The sequence below is a fragment of the Ursus maritimus genome, unplaced genomic scaffold (genome assembly GCF_017311325.1).
Source record: "Ursus maritimus isolate PB19 unplaced genomic scaffold, ASM1731132v1 scaffold_8, whole genome shotgun sequence".
Classification (NCBI taxonomy): Eukaryota; Metazoa; Chordata; class Mammalia; order Carnivora; family Ursidae; genus Ursus; species Ursus maritimus.
Genome location: NW_024426996.1, coordinates 51,024,666 through 51,039,473, shown reverse-complemented (window position 1 = coordinate 51,039,473; position 14,808 = coordinate 51,024,666). Strand labels below are relative to the sequence as shown.

General features: G+C 42.3%; 1 pseudogene; it reads right to left on the bottom strand.

Moving 5' to 3' along the window:
* Positions 1–11,800: 11,800 nt before the first annotated feature.
* Positions 11,801–14,808, bottom strand: LOC121101525 (annotated as a pseudogene).

Sequence of the window (14,808 nt, the reverse complement as noted above, 5' to 3'; positions counted from 1 at the left end):
AATTTATTGAACGAATATTCGGTAAAATGACATTTTACTATGACTGGATTATAAATTCCCACTTAATATTTTCATCCTATTTCATTTTTTAACTGGAGTAATAAATCAAATGCCATTAAAAATTAAAGCCTACATTTGGCATTTTCATCCTTCTCAATCTCAGATACTTTCCATGATTTATAAAAATGGACCAACTCCCCCCCCCCCCCCATCAGAGACTCTTTCCTTACTCCTAAGACCTAAGAAAATACCACGTTGTTTTGTATCTTTTCCTGGGCCTAAGCAATTCTGGCATCTTGTGAATCTCTTGAAGAAATGGACTATTGATTGATGTAGGTATTAGCATCACGACTAGCATTTACTGCCACCATATTTTCCCCCAGCCCTGGGGGAATTATCTCCTTGGGCTAATGAGGTGGATTCAAAGGGTGAAGCCAAGGAAGCTTGGGAACCATGTTCAGGGCCCTCCATCTTTGCCCAAGCTGAAGTTGGTTCCATTTGGTGACATTTCTTTGTGGATAATAAACACATATTTAATCAAAGTATTTGTAAATAGTTTTATATTGTTGAATGAATACTACTTGTATAATATGTTTGTGCCTAAAAAAATAACTAATAGAAGTTGGGAAAGCAAACAATGACTCAATGACCCTTTGGTTATACCAGCAGTGGTGGCATGCTCAAGGTATTAAAATTATCATGACTATATTAGTTTCAAAACTAGTCAGATTGCTTATTTATATTTTTTGGGTGAATTCTACCCAGAAAGTCTATTGTCGCTTTTTAAGACAGTACAAAGACGCTACTTGAAATTGAGAAGTAGAATCCACTACATTTTTTAAATCGCTTTTTAAAGTTATGTATCTTTACAAATCTAAAATGCATGATAAGCTGAGCAGTTCAAAAGAAACCTAGATGGAGTAAATTTTGTGGCAGGAAAGAGGTCCTTGCTTAGTGGTGGCTGGAGCGATGAGGTTAGAGAAAAGCTGTCATTCAAAGAGCTGCCTGTGTCAGTGACAAGAATAGCTGGGCTGTGTGAGGACTTCAAAGAAAGAAAATGCCAGGGTAGTAAGTTTGGCAAAAGCTGACCTACTTACCTGGCTGATTCTGTGTCACAGACTCAGTAGCAAAGCTGCAGAGAAGGACTGGGAGTGGGGGTGGGGGGACCTAATCCAATTGAGAATTCATTTATCTCAGAAACTTTCTGATCAATAAGGCATTGAGCAAAGCAGTAGGGAGACTAAAATCTTAAACAATCATTGATCATGACACAAAGAAGGGGAAAGAATGTTCGCTCCTAAGGACACATACTGGGGTATCTTTTTGTACCCACTGCAGCACTTAGCATTTTACCCACTGTTACACCTTCACATAACAGGCTCTTGCTAATTACTGGTTGATGTAAATATGGAGTAGACTTGGTCTTTGAGGTCAGTCACTGCAGATGTATTGAGATGTGGGTTTACAGCAATACAGATTCTGAAAGAACAAAAAGAATTTATGAGATTTCCTTGTTCACATTTTGAAAGAAGTTTATGACGTGAGGAGAGGGGTAGAAAGCATGAGCACAGGAGTGAGAAAATTAGAATGTGTTCAGGAAGGAAGGAGCAGCCCAGGCTGACTGCCCGGGGATCAGATACATGCAGGGCGATGGAGGGAAAGGTTGGCTCATTTATTGTTTTATTCAAATTAAAAATGAGAGTCATTGTTTCTATCTGCACAAGACTCCAAAATATGAAGAAATTCCAGATGGATGTAAATAACGCAGGGACGCAGTCTACAGGTAGGCCCCCGCTATACCCTGTCTCCCTGCTCTTCCCCGCTGACCCTATTTAAGTAGCCATGGGACCATGTACAGCTAAAATATATCAGCTAAATGGTCTAGTTTCTCTTCTCCCAGCAATATTACAACAATTACAATTTTCAAATGTGAACATTTAACTCAATATTTGGGTGGTAGGGAAATTTTGTATTTTCCCTGTTACATAAATCTTTCATAATAAGAAATAGTCTTTGCAAAGATTGTACTAGATGATTGCTCAGGTCCCTTCCAGCTCCAGTACTCACTAATGTAGGTTGAATATCATCTGACTATCTGTCGTTGTTCATATCCACCAGACAGGACAGTTTGGGATAGCCTCCCAGCCAGAACCCAGAATGCAATGGAGTTATCACCCCATTGCTAGCACTGTCTAGTCCAGTGATTCTCCGCCATGGCGTCCCATCAGGATTACTTAATGAACTTTAAAAAGACCCCGGATGCGTGGACTCTCCCCCATATATGCCATCTCAAGATGTCAGTCCTAGCCAGAACCCAGGGGATTCTAATGTGCAGCCACAGTAGAGAACCATTACCTAGGCCAATGACACACAGTGTGGCTTCCACTCCCCTCAGACTATGTCATCGCTTGCCAACTTCTTCAAATCAAGGACCTCTGTGCTTGCTGTATAGTCTGTGTGTGTCCCCGCAAAAGTCGTGTGTTAAGATCCTATTGCCCACGAGCTGCGGTGGAAGTAGGCAGAGCCTTTGGGAAGAAGAAGAAACCCTCCTAGATGAGATTAGTGTCTTAATAAAAGAGGCTCCACAGAGATCTCTAGATCCTTCCGCCTTGTGAGGCTATCCCGGGAAGTCTTTGACCAGAAGAGGGCCCTCGCTCAACCACGTGGCACCCTGATCTTGAACTTCTAGCCTCCAGAACTGGAAGCAATACATTTCTGCTGTTTATCAGCCATCCGGTGGGTGGTGTGTTTTACAGCAGCCGGAACAGACCGCCACAGTGTCACACCAAGAGCGAACTTTTCAAGCACCCTCAAGCCCTTTTAGGAGAGCCATTTCCTCACATAGCTATGAGCTTGCAAATCATTCTTATCCGCTCAAGTTCCCCCAAGGACCACTACGTGATAATATTTTGCTAGCTTTATTTAGCATGTGCAAAGTATACAATTTATTTTAAAATAACATACCATTTAGAGGTTTTCGCAATTTAGATGAGCTTTTCCCAAATTATACCAAATCAGTGAGGCTGTAAAGTATTTTTGTAGAAGATATGGAATATTTTTAACAAAGTTATTTGAGAAGATAGTTGTGATGGTCTAAAATGAAAAGCAGCTTTGAAAAACATGAACAACTCAGAGCAGACTTCCTCCGTTTCTGGGGATATGGTTGCGTAGACTGTTTAGATGAATCATCCTGCTTAAAACAACCAAAAATTCTGAATAAAATGCATTTTCTTCAAAGCATTGAAGAACAAACAAAATATTAAAGATTATGAAGACAAAAAGCTAAGTGAAAGGGAAGACCGGGAAAGATGAGCTGAGCACTGAACCTCTTTCACCCTGAGGGCGTTCCCCAAACTGAGGACCTTTTCCTTTGGTTTTGTTGGCCTCCTAGGGTGTGGGCTAGAGAAGTCAAATCCCAAGACATGCCCAAGGTGGAAAGACTCTACCTCTATAAAGCTGAGATCTCAGGGTGCTGCAGCTCAAGGGAAGTGGCCAACCAAAATAATACCTACTCATTCTCCATTATCAGGAGACTGAAAAAGAAAGAAAAAGGAAGGAAGGAAGGAAGGAAGGAAGGAAAAGAAAAGAAAATGCCTTGGGATCTCTGAGAACAGGTGACCACACGTCACACACACACACACACACACACACACACACACACACCCCTGCCATAAAATTGCAGCCCAGATTTACATTACAGGAGACATAGGGAATTTGAATAGTCCTATAATCATTTAAAGAAAATCTTCTCACAAGAAAACTCCAGGCCCAGATATTTTCACTGGTGATTTCTACCAGTCAAGGAAGACAAAATGTATTTAAACAGAATAATATGCACTCGGAAAATTGTCAGGAAAATGACATCAAAGAAATACCCTATCTACACAATTTCAATAAAATATTTCTCTCATTCATACGACCTTCAACAATACTAAAATTTGTTCATTTCATGAAAGTAATTCTGTATTTATTCAAAATATGGTGAAAGATGTTACTTCTCTAGTTCTATCTAGTCTTCTATATTGTTCACTGCGATGATTGCCGTTAGTATAATCATGTTATATAATGTTTGAGCATTCACAAAGACTTGCAAAACCTACAAAATATCAACTGAGAGTTAAGAGAACCAAAATCCCAATACATCCATGACTGCATAATGGTGACAAGTTCTCTGATCATAATAAAACTATGACTTAATAAATATGAAACATTTTAATAGTCATTATTTTGAAATTATTCTCTCTTGTTGATAATAAAAATTATTCGGTTCAATTTTTCTTTGTCTTGTGCAATAGAAATTTTAGACTATGGACTTCCTAATATTACATCAAAGTATAAAAATTATGCTGACTCATTATTCTGCGTTGTTCATTGTTACTGTATAGTTAATGCTATTCTGCACATTGCCATTTTTTCCAGTAATTACACAGTGCTTTACGATTTAGGCTGAAGGTAGTTTTGTATCTAATCATCTCCATACATATAATAAATAGCCTGTGACCATAGACTCTCAGGGAGCCAGATAGAACCATTCAATGAAGGCCCATGGTAAAATACAGTAAGTACTACTGGAATAGAGAATACGTTTAAAATGAAGTTTTTACCTGTGGTCAGGCAAAGTTCCACAAATGAGTTTCTCTTTTGAAGACCAAACACAGAGAAAAACGGCCAACTCAAAATTATATTTCAGCTCTCTAGGTTCAAAGAGTAAAGAAAGGCAGAGAAACTACAGATCAAAGGTCAACAAACTATAGCCCACAGGGCAAGTCTGGCTGCGGTGTGTTTCTGTGAGTCAAGTTTTATTGGAACACAGATGTGCCTGTTGGTTTACACGTTGCCTGTGGCTGCTTTTGTGCACAACAGCAAGGTTGAGCTGTTGTGACAGAAACCATATGTTTTTCCTGACATTTACAGAAAAAGTTTGCCAACCCGTTCGTGGAGGATCATTCTTCCATCACCTAGGAGATGAGGCCTCTGAGAGGGTGGAAATGAGGAAAATGCAGAGCAAAGAAAATGGTAAACCAAGAGGGAGCTTTCACTAGCAAGAAAGTGATTGGAAGACAACAGAGAGAGGCGGAAAGTCTTGAGGAATGAGGCCTTGAACTCAGTATGTCCCCCCCACCCCCGAGTCTTGGAGAAGTCTTCTCTGGGCCTGAAGATGATTAGAGGCTCTCTTAGCTGTTGAGGCAGCCAAGTGAAATTGGGTGAAAAGCTCATGTTTTTATTAAATTGCCTCGGACTTGGTCATCTGTTTACTGAAATGGAGAGAGTTGGCGTCACCTTGATTCTGTGGCGGATACCGGGCTAAGCTCTTCATATGCACGTGAATTCTTAGGATCTGTACAGCAGCCCTATGAAGTAGATGGGGTTATTCCCCCTTCACGGTGGAGGAACTGGCTAGTAAATGGCAGAACCAAATTTGAAAAAACCAGATCTCTATGACCTTAGAGTCTTTATTAAAAACCTGTGCAAGATTGCCACAGGGGGGTGAGCTTTAGCTGTCTTTATCACCGAGGATGATACCTATTTGATGCCAAGGTCAGATGTTGTGATGGTGTCGTCATCGCATCTGTGCCACATTTTAAATTTTCACTTTTAATGAGTGGGAACGGGCTATGTAATTCTGCCTATTATGTGCGTGAGTGCCTACGCGCACACACACAAACAGGTCCTTAATAAGTGCCGCTGTGTTGTGAGAGGACGGAAGAAGGGCATTTTAGTGAGGACGGCATATTTCATGTCCTGGGGACAGAGAGCTGTTGCTGCTAATAGAGCCACGAGCAGGGATGCCGGGTGGAGCAGTAATGAGTGGAAATGAGAGGATGAGCCGTTAGTAGCAAGTCATAAATCCACTGTTCAACGTCTAATATAATTTAAGAGAGACAAGTGCTTCAGAATCCTCAGGACGGGAGGAAGATTGTGTAGCTGTGCCGCATCACTCAGGGTCCAGTCAGGAGACAGAACCCACACCATACCTGGAACAGAGAAGGTCTGATATAAGGAATTACATACTATTACAGAAGGTGAGACTCCCGCAGGACTGGCTGGTGATCGTGGTCTGGGATTTGACTGCCCTACTTGCAGGCTAGTAAATTAGCCTGTCATTGTTTCATGGCTGCTGGCAGAGGACACTAAACTGGGGCAGAGACAAAGACCTTTATGACCCAGAGTACAAAAACGAGTGTGACTGCCATAGTTTGGGTTAATTCCCCTGCCCCCAGGTCCCACAGGAGCAGGTGGGGAATCCACTGAGCTTGGGGCATTCACTGATTTTGTAGTAAGTGGTAGACAAGCCAGCTCTTTGTCCTCAAGGTTTCTCACTACACACACGACACTGAGACATGGCAGCGTTAATAGCAGTGAAGAGGGACACTCGGGGACTGCAGTAGGTTGCCTGCTGTCTCCAGCATTTAACATTGTGCCAGCTGGGAAAGGAGGAAAAGGCCCATCTCCATCTTCACAGAGCAGGTAATGAAGATCGGAGATGAGAAGCCGTAAATTAAAAACTGGCATATATGACTTTCAGTAGTACAAGGCACAGTGAATCACGATATAGTCTAGAAAATATAGAATAGAAGGAAGAGGGTTATTCAATCCATTTTAACAAGTGTGTGTGTGTGATCTCCACCGTGTGCTGAGAGCTGAAGAAACCAAAAGACAGAGTCCCTAACCCTTCAGCGATCTTAAGGAGCTCACAAGCTGGGGGGCACCGACAGCTAACCATGACAATGTCCCTTTTACTACAAAAGGGGAAAAGGGAGGGAAACATTCTAGTAGAAAGGAAGGATATGGACAGATAATCCCAGTACAAGAAAATAATAACAACTGGGACAGATTACGAACTTTGGGAGAATTCAGAGGAAGAAGTGAGAAAAATGAGAGTTCCTTCAATGGTCAGTTCACCCCAGATAATATATTAAGATTCAAAGACCACACATCAAACACATTATAGACGAGCAAACATTTTCAGAAATTAGTTAAGTAGACATTTGTTAAGGGGCGCCTCAGTGGCTCAGTCGGTTAAGCATCTGCCTTCGGCTCAGGTCATGATGCCAGGGTCCTGGGATCGAGTCCCACATCGGGCTCCCTGCTCAGCGAGGAGCCGTCTTCTTCCTCTTCCTGCCGCTCTCCCTGCTTGTGCTCTCTCTTTCTCTGACAAATAAATAAAATCTTAAAAAAAATTTTTTTTGGTTAAATATCTACAAGGTACAAGTTAAAGAATGAAATGATTTTATGAACTGTCTGACATGTCTCTACAATACTTTTCTCCTACAGTTTTTGGTTGCCTACTTACTGATCACCTCATCATATGGCAAGAGTTTTCTACTATTTCTGTGGAGAGTAGAGAAAGGTAGAAAGGCAATTCATGATCCTCTAGCCTGGTTGATCATAATCTGTTGTTCATTGTTCAGTTAAAACTCTTACACATTGTTGGTGGGAGTCTAAATTAATATAACCACTTTGTAAAAATGTTTGTCAGTACCTGCTAATCCTAAGTGCAAATATACCCTACGTTCCTGCAATTCCACTCCAGGATATATACTGAACAGAGAGCACATGGAGGTAAATCTCATGTTCCCAGCCAGACGTCAATTAGAAAGGGGAAAGAGATGTTCCCTTCCTTTGCTGCATGGCCTAACAATAACAACAAAACCTATTCTGGCAATCTCAGACTGCGTCGTACCAACCTATGGACCCTTCCTTGGAGAAATGGAAAAAATGAGCTCACTGAATAATGGAAGAAAAGAGAAAGAAATTAAAGAAGATGGCAAAGGAAAAAAAAGTTTACATGGGACATCATGGACTTGAACAGAAAAGGGGAAAATACAGAGTAGGGAACAAAATATCAAGCTTTATATGGCTTCTGAAAGTAAAAACAATAGCCCTTGAAAAAAGTACATTGCTACCAGTAATGTCAGCCCGAGGTACCATCTGATTTTGTTGCTGAGCCAAATTAAAACTAGGTAAGAGAACCAGAATGACTGGAGAATGAATCTATTCAAATAGAAACATAAATAGCATTTGAGTAATTTAAAATTTATTTTTAAAAAAGCATTTTTCTTCCCTAATAATGCAATCTAAAGCCATTAGGAGGAACATGGCAAGGACAGCAGGGGCAGTGGTGTTGAGGGAAGACGTGGTAGCCCAGTGTGGGGCGCTGGAGTCCAAGCAGGGTGAGGAGGGTAACCACACCGTGGGGCAGCCTGCCTTTGGCAAATCGGAGGCTGAGCAGAGTGAAAAAGGTGTCCAAGGGGGACAGCCTGGAAAGGGGAGTCAGAGCCCAGCAGGGAGCGGCGGGTATCTGGACACCGAGAACGTGGGGACAGGGATTGGGAAGTGTGTGCGTACAAGGGTATGATATTGTAATTTATAAGAAACATACATTTTTTTGTCTTCCAGTTTCTGGCAGAGCTCCTAAAACACTTGTAATTCCCCAAGTGAGGAGAGCAATGAAGGTGTCTTTTGTTATGTTAATGAGATGACTTCCAGAAAGCCCCTAAGGCTGGGGGCTGGTTGCTAGGGGAACCAACCAGGTGAATAGCTGGTTGGAACTTTCAGTCCCCTCCCCGCCCCCCGACCTAGGTTGAATTCAACCACCAGTGGCCAATGATTTAATCAATCATGCCCAAGAAATGAAACCTCCCGAAGAGAAAAACAAAAATGGGTGGCGTCTGGAGAGCTTCTGGGTTGGTGAGTCTGTGGAGAATTGAGGAACCTGGCAGCTGGGAGGGTGCAGAGAAGCCCCGCACCTTTCAGGTAAGCGACCCTACCCTATGCCTCTTCTCCACCTGGCTCTCCCTGAGTTACATCCTTTTATAACAAACTGTTAAGTAAAATGTTTCTGTGAGCCATTCTAGCAAATTAATCGAACTCAAGGAGGGGGTTGTTTGAAACTCCAGTCTACAGCCAGTTGATCAGAAGCACAGGGGGCAACCTGGACTTGTGACGAATGTCTGAACTGGGCGAATGGGGGCAGCAGTCTTGTGGGACTGAGCCCTTAACCTGTGGGTTCTGACCTTATCACCAGGTAGTGTCAGAATTGAGTTGAGGGACACCTGGGTGGCTCAGTCAGTTAAGCGTCTGCCTTCGGCACAGGTCATGATCGTAGGGTGTTGGGATCAGTCCTGCATTGGGCTGTTCCTTGGCAGGGAGCCCGCTTCTCCCTCTGCCTACTGCCCCGCCCCGCGTCGTGCTCTCGTGCACGCGCACTGTCTCTGACAAGTAAATACATAAAATCTTAAAAAAAAAGAATTGAGTTGAATTGTAGGACACCCAGCTGATGTGTGAGAATTACTTGGTGGTATGGAAAAAACCCACAGACATTGCGATTGGCCCCAAAGCGGTTAAAGAGGATTAATCGAATTAGTTATTATTAAGGATAATGAAACACAAGGTTCTCACTGTTGGAGAAGCGAGTAATAAATACAGAATAGTGAAAACTACAATGAATCCTGGTATTGAGTTGGGATTGGATGAATCTGTGTGAACTCACAGTTCAAGATAGTTTAGATAGACGGACAAACGGACAAATATTCCCTAGCGCTCTCTCTCCACAGAGAGAATCTGGGAATAGCAGTGATCACACCTTGTGCCCAGATCTTGACTTCTAAATACCATATTCTAACAGGAATGAAAGAGTCTTGGAGAAATGCCTGGTTCCAGAGTTGGGGCAGGAAAAACACAAGGCGAACCTAAAACATCTGATGGTGCCAGTAAACAACATTGTGCTCAAAAATGTGGGGGACATGGGAGCAGGACACGGAAGCCAGCTTAGAGGGGCTTCCACTAAACACCCTGGAGCCTATTTAAGCTTAAAAATACATGACAGCAATGAACTATAACCCTTTGACTAAAATATGAACCCATACAGCTGTTCAACCACAAGCACTAAGAGTTTGATGAGGAACAAGATATTTACCTAGTTTTAAAGTACCTCCCTCCAAAATATTCATTTATTACAAAGGGCGAAGAGTCACTTTAAATTGAGAAGCCTGGCAGACACCACTTTAATCACGTAATCAAGTGGTCATCATCAGTAATGGCACAAATCAAAATCTTACGCCACGTGACAAGACGGGCTGAGAAGAGCACGGCATCGCTTCTGCGAGGTTCCTGCTAAGGTTGCGTAACCTGACTCTAATCAGGAGAAGATATCAGAGGGTCATTGGAGGGGCATTCTGCAAAATCACTAGCCTGCAATTTTCAGACATGCTGAGGCTTGAAAGTTAAGGAAAGATTGAGCAGCTGGAGCAGATTGAAGACTAAAGGAACAGGACGGTCCAATGCAGTGCACGTCACTCTCAAAGACATGATAGAGACAGTTAGGTGATAGTTACGTGTCCTGTGAATGCCCTGATTTTTTTATGGTTGTGTTGTGGTTCTGTACAGAAGTTTGTTTGTACGAAATACAGAGTTTTCTGCGGTGATGGACCATTATGCTAGCAATGTACTCTCGAACACTTCAGAAAAAAAATTATATTTCTGTAACTCTCCGATTGTTTCAAAATGTGGTAAAATATATTTTTAAAAAGGCTCATTTTTCAGCTTGATACATGTTCTCTGGGTTCTGGGCCTCCTCCTTCCAGTTTTCCACAAAGTAAATTTCTTGCCTTCCTCAGATGCCTAGGAAACAAACATTAGTGGAATTGCAAATCACCTGCAAATAATTGATTTTTGGAAATGGCACATCTGATCTCAGAATTGCTGATAGCTTCTCTGCCTATAACTCCATCCATATGAGATAGAGTCTATGAAAATAACCATATTTGTGATAGAGCAATGAAGCACACAAAATTCAGTTTTCTATGCCTTTCAAGAAATTCTTAGGAGAAAATTGATCCCCTTTCCTGTGGGAGAGATAAGAGAAAGTGAATGAAGGCATGGAAAGAAATGCTGAGACCTCTGGAATTAACGTTTTTATGAGTTTAAGGTGATATTTACATTACAATATCTTGCTAGTGATGAGCCAAGGGAAAAGCTTATTTCGAGGGAAAAGCTTATTTTTCAGATAGTTATGATTTCCAAGGGCAGAGGAAAAGTAAAAAGGAGACAGGAACAAAGAAGGTGAAAAGATGCACAACTTGCTACGCTTACATTGAAAGGAAAATCACGAGATCCAGGAACAGGTTAATTGATGCTGAAGACCGTATTTCTCTAGCCCGTCATCTAGCTTGTCCCATCCTACATGCCAGTATCCCTCGTCAAGTATATCAACTGCTAAATGCTCCATCTCCTTCATTCTCTCCTTCATTATTTAAGAAGGCTAGCAGCTGCCATAGTTTGCTTATATGAAGTTTTATAATACTGAACCATGAGAGAGTCCTCCTTTATTTACAAGTCAGTGGGCAGATAGAAACTATCATTGTCTTCTTTCATAAATCTTTCTTGGAAAAGATTGTTTTCATGATTCTTTTAACCAAAGTACAAAAAATTACTTTTCTCCCTGAGCCCTTGACAGCTGTCTCGGGTGTCGTGTTATGTTCATTTTCTGTAAGACCACAACTCGCAGAAGGTCAACTGATGTCAGCAGCATCTGAATCATTACAGAGGAAAGTAGAAAAAGAAAATGTCCGAGTCACAAACCTTAAAATACAATTAATCCAAGCACTATGTCTATTTTTTAAAAGATTTAGAGTAGGGGGATGGACAGAGGGAGAGAATCTTCAAGCAGACTCCCCACTGAGCAAGGAGCCTGATGTAGGTCTTGATCTCTTGACTCATGAGATCATGGCCTGAGCCGAAACCAAGATCACATGCTTAACCGACTGAGCCACCCAGGTGCCCCTATATGTTAGGAAGGATTCCTTTCTCTTCTCCCTTAAAAATTTCACTTCTTTAGGGAAATATGGAAGACTTCATTTGTGAAATTCCTTCTTTCTGAAAGTGAACATTTTCCCCTCTTACAAGCCTGTGCGTATACTGGAAAATATTTGGCAGTCCCTTTCAAAGCTAAAAATAGGCTTACCATACTAGGCAGCAGTGGCATCCTTAGGTATTTATCCCCGAGAAATGGAGTGTAATTTTCAGACAGGAACTTGTATATGAACGTGCATAGACGCTTTATTCTTAATAGCCCCCAACTGGAAACCACCCAAATGTCCTGCACTTGGTGAATTGCTAAACAAATATGGTACATCCACACCACGAAATACCACTCAGCAAAGAAAAAAGGAACAAGCTATTGATGCATGCAACAACATGGATGGACCTCCTTAAAGAGCTTGTGTTGCGTGAAGAAAGCTGGTGCCAAAAGGTTACCTACTGCATGGTTCCATTTCCTTAGGATTCAAGAAATAGCATCATTATACAGATGAAGAACAGATTAGTGGTTGCCAGAGGTTAGAGATGGTGGAGGGGGGATGAATGTGGCTGTAAGGGAATATTACAAGAGTCTTGGGAGGGTAAGGTTGAGTATCTTGGTTGCGGTGGTGGTTATGCAAGACTAAGTCTGTGATAAATTGCTTACAGCTCTACACACACACACACACACACACACGCACACACGTGCCTATGTGACTAGTGAAATCTGAATAAACTATATGCATTGTACTGATACTGATTTCTTGGCATTGATATTACACCATAGTTGTGTAAGATGGTAACATTTTGGGAGGCTGGGGTAAGAGTACATGGGAATTCCCTGCACAGTCCTCTGCACTCTCCTATAAATCGGTAATTATTTCAGAGTAAAAAGTAAAAGAAGCCTATGTACAAAAATTAAATCTTTACATTTGACGTGATTTTCTTGAAAATACCAAGACGAGCAGGGGAGCCGGGGAGGGAATTGCTAGTTATTAGGTAGGCATGGCAGTTCACTTTTTGTGAGTCACGATGGCAGTATGGCAGCATTTCCTACAAATAGTATATTTCTTACACGTTAACTGAAAAGGTCAAAATGTGTTCTATCCTCAGGGCTAGATTCAGGGTTTAAAAGGCCTGATGTAACCAGAGTGTGTTAGGGCCTCAGCTCCATGTTATATCTTCCATCCTCCTGATGATATGGGCTTCAGCTAGAAAGAATCTAAGGGCAGGGGTCGGGCCTCTGACCCTACTGTCCTATGTGTGTGATCACAGGATCTCATGGCAGAATGGTTGCGTTACTTATTGCATTTTTGCCCTTTCAGAAGATTGTTTCTCGAACAGCAACTTTTCCTAGGTTCCAAATATATCCCATTGCCTGGCATTTTTAAATATCATAGGAGCATCTTTATATCTTTTTTTTTTTTTAAGAAAAATCCACATGTCTGGTGTGTTGTCAAAAAAACCCCAAACCTCTAACTCTGCAGTTACTTAAGACAGTACCCGTATCTCTCGACCCTCCTGCTCTGATTTTCCTATTCTCTCCTTATTCTCCTTAATTTCCTCTTCTCTCTCCTTTAGAGAAAACAGTATCTTTAATCCTTTACCCTTTGAGGACAGGGCCAGGAGTTTTGCAATCGCTAACACTAATTATTGGGGCGAGGAATAACCTTTGGTCCCTGCATCCTCCTCATCGAAGGCCTAAACACCCCGTTGTAAAGAAATTCAAACCTCCCGGTACAGATACAGTATGTTCTTAGATGTATTCAGAATATATTCTGGATAACAGATAAGTCACAGCTTCTACCTAAGGCTATCTGTGAGACAGACAAAACACCTCGATCACATGATTAATTGGGTTCATTAGTTGTTTTTAATGACAAGCTTTAATCTAATTTCAGAAAAGCTAGTTTTAGCGGGAAAATCACCTTTTTTTTTTTTTTTTTTTTTTTTTAACTGGCTGCTTGGAGTTTATTTTCCACTTGGTGCAAGGCACACCATTGCAGGATCTCTCAACTTACTTTTTGGTGTTTTGCTGTTTTGGTATAAAAGAACCCAACTGCTTCTGCTTGCTGCAGCCTACAGGGCAGGGAAAAGAAGAGAAGGGATGGAAAAGGAAGGGCAAGGGAGGAGAGGGGAAGGGAAGGGAGGGGAGGGGAAGGGAGGGGAGGGGCCGGGCCTCCTCAAGCATGGTGGTGTGGCCACTCTGGATTGGGGCCCAGTGTTGGCTTTGCTAGGCTGGCCACCAGGCTGCTTCCTCATGGCTTCCAGAGCCAAGTCACAGGTGATTGTGCCGCTGGAAGCCTGGGAAGATTCCGAGCGTTCTGGGGACCTCAAGACTCTTGCCATGTATGGGAGACTGGATTTCCGGGAAAAGACTTTTCCACCAGTGTCCGGGGCTGCCCTGGGAGACCGGGGTGGTGAGGGATGGCTTCCCTGAGACGCTTCGCACTTCTGCAGGAGTGTTACTGGAACTGGTGACAGTCGTGGGTGGCCACGAGTGAGCGGCTGGAGGGGACGGCTGCCATGCTGTCGCTTGTGGGCTGGTGGAAACCTCTTGCGGGCCTTGGTGTGCAATCACGGGTGGCGGGGACAGGGATGCTAGGCCACAGAGCCCATGTGCAGAGGACACACCAAAGGCCGCTCCACAACCAAGGTGTTCGCGGAGTTGAAAATCACATTATTAAATGTAAAGATCTGATGTTTGTGCATAGTTTTTTTTTTATTAAAGTAAAATTCATATAACATGACATTAACCGTTTTAAAATGAACAATTTAGTAGCAGTTAGTACATTCATAATGATGTACAACCACCACTTCTATCTGGTTCTAGAACATTCAGGTAAGCCCAAAAGAAAACCCCATAGCTATCAAGTAGTTCCCCCCATATCCTCTTCTCCCAGCCCCTGGCAACCACCAATTTTCAATCTATCTGTACGGACTTACCTATTCTGGATATTTCATATAGAATCATATGACATGTGACTCTTGATGTCAGGCCTCTTTCAC